Source organism: Carya illinoinensis, chromosome 9 (genome assembly GCF_018687715.1).
Source record: "Carya illinoinensis cultivar Pawnee chromosome 9, C.illinoinensisPawnee_v1, whole genome shotgun sequence".
Taxonomy (NCBI): domain Eukaryota; kingdom Viridiplantae; phylum Streptophyta; class Magnoliopsida; order Fagales; family Juglandaceae; genus Carya; species Carya illinoinensis.
The window spans coordinates 11,786,344-11,796,132 of record NC_056760.1 but is presented as its reverse complement, the minus strand read 5'-3'; positions in this window follow the sequence as shown (position 1 = coordinate 11,796,132).

Sequence of the window (9,789 nt, the reverse complement as noted above, 5' to 3'; positions counted from 1 at the left end):
ATATCCGGCACAATGAATTTTGTGTGCGGGGGTGCTTACAACAGATAAGTAGTTGATTTGTAATTAGGGCCTGTTACCTGTAATTATCAATTGTAGCTGTAACTTCCTTCTTTCATAAATAAATAGAAGTCTATTTCCTATAAAAAAATAAAAAAATAAGAAAAATGCCATGTGATGTAGTGGATTTGTCACATTATATTTCCGTTATTGATTCAGTAAAGGTTGTATGGGCGAACTTTTTTTAAATACAAACCTAGTCTTAGGGGTTAGTTTTAAACTTTTTTAAACCATGGGTATTAGTTTGGAAAGAGCTCAACCTCATGGGACCTATATGGTAAATTTTCCTTATTTAAGGTTCAGACTTGAAAAACAATCAATCATATTAGTGGAGTATATAAAAAAGTATACAAAATTGACTATATATAGAGTTTTCATCTTTTCAAACTCTCAAATAAAATATAAAAAATTAATTAATTTTTTAAAATTAAAAAAAATATATTATATTAATATTTTATTCAACTTTCTCATATGTATAACTAATCTGTAGAGTTTCCTTGTTTTTTCAATTCCTTCTTATCTACTTTATATCTATACCTATTATATAAGCGACAATCACTGAGTTGCAGTAATCTACAATAATTTTTCCATCATCTATTTTTCCCCACTTGTGTGTTGTGTTGTCTCTTTTTTGCCTTCAGTTTCTAAAGCTTTGTGTTCATGTAGTTGGAGATCTATTTATCTTTTTGTGCAGTTGGGTCAGATATTATGTTTGTTTGGATCTTTGCCTTTCTATCTTCTCTGTCATTTTTTGTGCCTGTTCTCTTTCATCTTCTCTCTTGGTTTCTTTACCGTTTTGAATTTTCATTTTCTTTTTTCTTCTCTGGTTTCTCTACCGTTTAGCCTTTTTATTTTCTCTTTATCTCTATGTATATTGCCTTCCGTGTTGCTTTTCCAAAATTAAACCCCTTTGCTTCCCTACATTCTGTCTTACGATTTTGTTATGGGTCTTTGCGTTTCTTTTATAAGGCACTGCGATGCTGATATTGTTTGAAGGTTGTAACTTTTTTTCCGTTTTGGGTATGCCGTGGTCTTTGAAGCAACACATATTTTTTCACTTTTTTTTTTCTTTTTTTGGGGAGGGGGAGGGGAGTTTAGAGGACCCGCACATTGCTTCTTTGTGTTGTGGGTGTTGGTGAGGTTTTTTTTCCCACTCCGTGTATGTTGTTGTGCCTAATGCAAGGTCCGTTTTTTTTTTTTAATTTTTAGTTTAAATAATGGAATTGAGGTTTATGTTGTTCGTTTAGGTATTTTAATTTTTTTTGTTTTCGTTTTTCATCCAAGGTTGTAGGGTTTTCCTTTTTTTGGTTTTGCGTGGTTGTTGGTACAAGATCTATTTTTTCCTTTTCATGGGGTGGGGGGAGGGGGTTTAAAGGACCCTGATAAGAAGGTCAAGGAAACTATGCAAGAATGAGTGCAATTCACTTGGAATGAAGGTAGCAAGAGTCCAACACTCAAAATGGACTTGAGAGGAGGAGATCCAGTTTTCATCTTGTAATACGCTATAAAAGACACGACTTGGACATATTGTTATTGACAGTCTTGAACTTATTTATTTTATTAAATTGGTTTTTAATTAGTTCTAAGAATTAGTATAGAATAATTAGGCTTGAGGATGCTTAGCCCATATATAAATTATTTTGTTAAACTAGGGTTTCAAGAAAGTTACTGTAGCAGCACTGTAGCCGCGCATATTCACTCAGGAGTATTTTTGGAAGATGATGATTTATTTTGATTAGAGTTTTAATTAGGTTTTGGTTTAAATACTCTTTGTAACCTCATATTAAGAAGTTAATAAGTTTATGTAACTTTTATGAAATTTGATGAATTTTATTTATTATGAGTTGAGTTTATCTCATTTTGTTCTTCATTGAACTTTTGAATTTATCAAAGGTAAATCACAATATTTGTGACGTTCCTCCTTTGTAATCTAGGTTCTTTGGATAGGTTCTTCAACGAGTCTAAATTTTAATATAATCTAAGTTTTTGAAACGAGTTCCTTAACGGGTCTAGATTCTTCCATCCATTGACTTGATTTTGACTTTCTTAGGTCAATTTTTAACTTAATTATAGATTCAAGAGATTCCAATTCTGCGGGTTCACATCATACCCACCCTTTGCTTCTTTGTCTCCTAGTTGTTGTTGTGGGTTTTTTTCCCCTGGTGTATGTCGTTGCAGTTCATGCAAGGTCTGATTTTTTTTTTTTTTTTTTTGGGAGGATGGATTGGGATTGTCTTTCTATGCCATTAGTTATCGTTTGTGGGGAGTTAACGTGTTGGATGTTGCTTTACCGATTGTAATTTTTTTTGTTTTCCCTTTTGATCTTGTGGTCGATCATGGATTTTGCTTTGGTGTTTGTTATGTCTGGTTGTGATTTTTTTTTTTCGGGGTAATGTGGTGGTGGTTGATGGACGACTTATTTTTGGTGCAGTTGGTTTTTTTGGGGTGGAAATTTTGATACAGTTTTAAGGGTTGTAATTTTTTATTTTTTTTGTTCTCATCCCATGGTCGATGATGCACTTCATTTTTGTACTTGTTGTATGCGTGTAGTTTCCTTTTTTTTTTTTGTGAATTTGATTTTTAGGAGAAGTTTTGATGTTAGGTTTAGTACATGTTTAGGATTGCAGTAAAAAATATAACTTATAACTTAAATAATAAATTCTACTATTAAAAAATTATTTACTATTTGGTAACCATATATTTAAAATATTTTCAAATATGTTATGTTTGTTTGGAAATAAATTTAAAAAGTATTTTTTGAAGTAGAAATGAAGATTATTTGAATTTTTTAAAATTATGATCATATCTTTGAAAGTTTGAAAGTTGTAATTATCTTAAAGTTATATGGATATTTTCGTCCATTGACAGTCTTTTTAAAATGATTTTTTTGTCAAACGTACTTTTTAACTTATTTGAAATTAAAAGTATTTCAACTTTTTTCTGTGCAAATCTGTTTTTCTTTTTATTTTTTCATTTTGCATTGGACGATCGGATATGTTTCTTTCTGAAAGAAAATATACGCCTTTCTTTTTTTAATTTTGATTTGGGATTTTTGTTTATTTTAGTTCACATTTCTTTTATTATTTTAATTGAGGTTGAGAATTGTACAGTAGGTTGTAATTATTAATTGAGAAATGTGGTTTTCTTTTTCGAGATTTGATATTCCGTTGAGGATTGCAACTTTATTTTCGCCTTTTGCCATTAAAAATAGAATAAAAACCCAGCGGTACACTATAACCGTACAAGCGGGCAGCAGACCAGTTTTTTCCTTATATTATATGCCAACATAAAAGGTTGACAATTTCTTTTTTTCCGAAAGCTGATTATATATCAATATCACACGTGTCCTGTCTAGTTGAAGCTTGCCAGGTAAGTACGTTTTACGTCAGTCCTTTCTATAACTAAATCAGCAGATCGCTAACATGGGGATTTCGTTTTTTAATTTTCATTCGAAAAGGTTTTGTATTGATAATTAGCTGGCAGCTATACAATTTATAGACACCTTGATAATAGGAAATTGATTTTGAAGATCAGTTTCTTTTGACTTTTGATTTTTATAATTTAAAAAAATATATTATTTTATTGTTGGAAGATGATGGGAAGAAGAGCAACGATTTGTCAAGGGTTGAAGAAGTCTGTAACGAAGAAAGAGAGAAATTTGTTGGAATAAATAAAGCCTCTAGTGGTCAATAATAATAGATTCTAAACTATATTTTTTAGAATATGCTAATTAAATTAATATAAATATATGCTGACATAATTAGAAAACTACTACTAATTTAAAAAATCCAATTAAGAAGTTTTAATTAAGACATGATTGATCATGTATTCGATGATCGGCTCCATATATATCAAGAAACTGATCAACTCAACGTCATTGTGGCATCCACAGAGAGAGAGAGAGAGAGAGAGAGAGAGAGAGGAGATCAGAGAGAGGGTGAACTGCGGTTCATGAATGTTGGTCGAAATTTGCCTGCAGTCCGAAGGTAAGGATTCTACACGACTTTCGTCTCTGATCTCTAATAACCTTTTTGTACGTTGTATGTTGTCTTTGCTCAATATTGGCCGGCTTCCAATTTCTCGTACTTTCGTTGCATCCAATTCATTAGATATTTTAGTTCAATACCATATTTATGTGCATGCTTAATTCTTCAGTCCAATAGGCTGCATGTACTTTAATTTCTTTTCCAATTCTTTGCTCCACTCGCGTATTAATCCATGATTATTGTATACTTTTTACTCTTCATCAGAATTCGGAAACCTTAATTCCTGGCTTGTTAATATTGAATCATCATATCAAATTTCTGTGCATGCATGGTACGTTCGTTGAGATCTAGGGAGCTAAATTAATATTTAGAACTACAACATGACTTAATTGTGTGCTGCGAAACACCCAATTAGGTAAGGGTTATGGTACTGGCAAAGACAAGTGTTTCAAAATTTATATTTGAATAAAAGAGTGACTATCCGTACGAGTTGAGATGAGATGGTCTCTGAAACCAAACGGCTTCTTATAAGTTAATTAATTCCATATTTATGTTCATGGTTAATTCTTTGGTTCAATGGGCTGCATGTAATTGGCACTCTTACTTTAATTTCTTTTGCAGTTCTTTGCTCCACTCGCCTAGTAATCCAGACTATCCAGTACGATTAATATATACTTTTTACCCTGCATCAGAATTCGGAAACCTTCCTTCCCTTGTTATTGAATCATTATATCAGATTTATGTGCATGGAAGGTACGTTTAGACACTATAACACTTGCGTTACTATGTACGTGCTGCGAATAACAGTACTTGTGGCAAAGACATGTTTTACAATTTATTCTGTTTCCGTTTGAAATTTGAATAACAGACATTTTTTATACTTAAATTATAAGTAATGTTGCATACAATAGTAGAATGCATTACTAAAAAATTAATCTATTTTATTGTAAGTTCTTTATTTATTCATTTTATCAAAATGATTGTACAGTATTTACGCACTCATGATTACAACTATTATTTTTTTTTAATACCAATTTATTAATTTCTCGAAATTTTCTAACAGCTCAAGATGAAATTTTTTACTTAACAAGCAAAATACGATAAAGAGTATTGCTACTAATCATTTCACATACCATACTTATTTTTTATTTTATTTTTCATTATTTTAATCTTTTTAAACTAATTGAGTTATTCTACTTATATCTTTATATTATATACCTATTAAAAAAATAAATACATAAAAAAATATGTATAATATGTGGTGTTGATAGAGTTCATGATGAGTAGATCAATTTTTTATTCAGGTTCGGTTTGGCCATCAAGACTTCTCATTTCCAACACAAAATTCTCATCTCATCATTATAATTTTTCTAAATCTTCATACAAAATATAATAAACAATTTAACTTTTTCTTAACTTTTTTAAATCCCAAAATAATAATAATATTAAAATATAATATTTTAATATTTTATCTTAAAATTTAAAATTCTCATCTTAAAATTTAAAATTCTCATCCAAAAAATCTCAGTAGCCAAATAGAACCTAGCGTTGACAAGATATAAAAACGAGGGTATCGAGACAACTTGGGTTTTATTTGGATGTATAAGTTGTCATGGCTTTTTTTTTTTTTTTTTTTGAGAATTCTGTTCTAAGGTCTTTGATTACTATTATTATTATTACTTTAAATCTATACTAAGGCTAACACGTTTTCGAGGAATGAAATTAGATAAAAATTTAATGAATAATAATAAGATGATTTGTAAATAGTAGTGACATAGTTTAAATTGAATATTTTTTAAATTTTCGAAAAGAAGAGAGAAAAAGTTGAATAAAAAAATTATAAAATTAAAATATTGTTAAAATATAGTTTAATATTATTTTTGTTTAGAGATTTGAAATAGTTGATGTCCTTTTTATTTTTTGTTTGAAATTTTAAAAAAGTTGTAATGATTAGTTTGAAAGTATTTGTTTTTTAGTGATATTTAGAAATAAGATAGGATGAGATGAGATGACTCAGATGAGAAAGTTTTATAATATTATTTTTTTTAGAGATTTGAAAAAGTTGAATTCCTTTTCTTTCTTTCTTTTTTTTAATTTTGAGAAAGTTGTAATGATTATTTTGAAAGTATTTGAGTTTAAATGATGTTTAAAAATGAGACATGATGAGATGAGATAAGAATTTTGAGATGAAAACTTTTACCAATAGATCAGCCCTAACATGATTGAAAGGACCTTGTACTGGAAATCACAGAAGGCGTTACGTTGCTTCAGGTATGTGTCTATAATATATTCATATTAGTCATCTTCCTATTTACAATCCGTTGTGAAAATATATCATACATAATATTATTGATGTAACACGATTTGATTTGCAATATGTAAATTTATAAATTTCTCTTACAAATTAAATCCAACCAAGTCAACAGTATAGATCAATATTCATCCTACATGTTAATCAAATTTCTCTATTCATGTTACATGTTAATCAACAGTGTAGAATATATATCAGCTTATGAATACAATTTCTCTATTCATGTACATGTTAATCCCATCCTCATATCACATTCTTTGCAATACACAAAAGCAAAAAAGATCTACTGTCATGGAAATGTAAGGATAAAGGCAATAAATGTGTCAATTTATATATATATATATATATGCAACCTGCATGCAAGTTAACCCTTTCAGCATAGCTAGCCCAGAGGAAAGCGCAGAACAACGTTCCAAGTTTTGCTTTATAGGAAATAAATGCATAACGGTGGAAAATAAACTAAGGCATTTCACAATCATTTTCATTTCATCTCATATCATGATATAATTATTGTAATTTTTTAAAATTTTCACATCAAAACAAAATAAACAATTCAATTACTTTTTCAAATTTTGAAATAAAAATAATATTAAAAAATATATTTTTTAACAATATTTTATTTAATTTTTAATTTTTATCTTAACTCATATCATCTTATCTATGAAAAAAAAATATTAATAGTACCCAAGCTTTATGATCATAGATTCATAGTATATTCTCGGACACATGCATTTATCTTTCATTCTTGATCACGATTTACACATGCAATGGATTACTTGCAATTGCTCACAATTACTCATAACTTACAGATATTTCCATGCCAGTTTGATTAGGGTTAATCGTATGCGACTTGATTTTGATTTTCTCTTCAAGTTTGATAAATGTTTTGATCACGAGTTATGTATTTGGATCGGATTGTGAAATATCTACGCTAATTAAGGCCACCTTTGGAGTCATTTGCATGCTTGTGCTTATAAATGTGGATAACCCCCTGCACACATTCGGCCAGCCAGATAATAACCTGTCCAGATGAACAGCCTTGTCAGTCTGTCAGACACTTAACCATTAAATGGTTAGGCATGAAGCGCAAACTAGTAACTTAAAAACAATCACTTAGTATTAGTTTGGATGTTGAGATAAAATGCATGGGGATAATAAATTTATGAATAGTAATGATAAATAATTTGTAAATAATAATGAAATTATTTGAATTAATGTTTTATGAGGTTTACGGGAAGTAGAAATAAAAAATTAAATAAAAAATTATAAAATTAAAATATTGTTAGAATATAATTAATTTTTTAAGATATTTTTTTTTTGGGATTAGAAGAAATTGATTTTTTTTTTTTTTGAAAGTTTGTAAATTTAGAAGAATTGTAATGATTAAGTGAAAAGATTCAAAATTTAAAATTTAAAATTTTTTGTAGTATTTGTTGTGTTGGATGTTGAGATGAGGTGAGGTCATCTTGCAATCCAAAAGAGATCTAAGATAATAAGCATAATTTTTTAACCTTATTAAACAGTGACACACGAGAACATCCCGATACCTCAATGGAATTCAAAAATAAAAAATAAAATTATACTCATCATTCCCATACTACATATGATTTTTATTTTTTTACTTTTTTTTTTCCTTATCAAATATGTATTGTATGGATGATGAGTAGAAAAATTCTATTATTTTAAAAATATTAAAAAAATAAAAAAATAAATATAATATACGAGATATTACGCAACAAAGCTCATTCAAATTACCAAAATAAAATGGCACTGAATTTTAAGGTAAAATAGGATAAACGCATGATCAGCAAAAACTTAAAAAATAAAAAAATAAATATAATATATGAGATGTTACGCAGCAAAGCTCATTCAAAGTACCAAAATAAAATAGCGCTGAATTTTAAGGTAAAACAGGGTAAACGCATGATCAGCAAAACTTAATAAAAAGTGCGTAACGTTTTCGTGGGGTTTCGAATCTTCGATTCTTTCGAACCATGGTCCACCAGCTGGTCTATGACAAGGCACGCCATTTAGCTGCGGCAATGAGCATGCAGGCAAATGGCAGTTTGTTTTTTATTATCTATTTTTTAATTATGTAAATAAATAAATAAATAATAATTGATGCGTTGACATGCATGTTTTTATTGTACAATCCGTTTTATTTATTACATATGATTATTTAATTTAATATGTGACGAGACTAAATGCGATTACATGTTTATATGAGTTGATAACATGGGAATGTATGATATTAATTATAATATTATTCTATAGCATATGTTTGTTAGATTTTAACATAGATAATTTCCACTAAGTAGTCTTAAGTTAATATTGTCCGTGTATCTTTTGTAGGTGTGGTCTGTTGTTACACAATCTATTTGTTTGGAGCGAGATTGACACTACATTGAGATACGTAGACCCAAGGCCATGGCCATTATGTGATGTAATAAATAGAGGGGCGCACAACCCCGCTATAGGCATTAGAAAGTAACTATTAGTGTATTGATATTATTTTAAAAAATATTTAAACATGTTAAGAAAATTTGAATAAAAAAATTAGAAAAGTAAATTTTATCTAGAAAGCACGTCCAGTGGTCACTATTAGGTAGCACCTTAACACTACTCGTAGGCATTAATATTTGACTTAATGATTAGGTTTTATTTGGTTGTTGAACCAAATTCAGTTTATTTCAAACTAATTATTGATGGAATTCACTACTTTTTAAACTTCTTATAAAAAAAAAAGTTAAACTCATCTTAACTTATATAATTTATACATTTTAATATAAAAATTTAAACTCGTCTCAATTTAAAATAGTTAAATCTATCTTAATGAGTTTTACAAAATATTACTATTCATAACTTAACTTAACTTAACTTATCTTAAAATCCAAACGTATCATAAGTGTTCGTGTGTTTTGAAGTCATTAAGGGCCAGCTATAGATTACTTATGGGAAGGTTATATAGAACCCTTCCCAATTAGTCAATTTGACATGGAAAAATATAGTTGCAAGCACAATTGTGCATTAATCTGTGCACCAATATGATGTGATTGGTCAAAAAGTAGATTTTATTGAAAACAATGTTAATTTAAATTTTAAGTATGAATAAATCAATATTAGTGCACAGATTAGTACGCAACTGTGTTTGTATGTAGCAAAACTCGACATTGCTATATAGTGCACTCAACCAAGAACTTGAAGAAGGCTTCTTTTGGAAAGGTCGCTAAACTAATCCGTGTAGCAAAGTAAAGTGGATTGCTGGACAAACTCGTGGAACAGGTTGTGAGATTGCATTTGAGGTATTTATACAAAAATTATTCTTCTCCTCTGCATGATTTTTGAGCTCTAGCTATATTAGCTACTGATTTATACTCGGCCTTAGTGGAGGACTGAGCAATGGTGGCTTATTTTTTGGACCCCCAAGAGATAAGA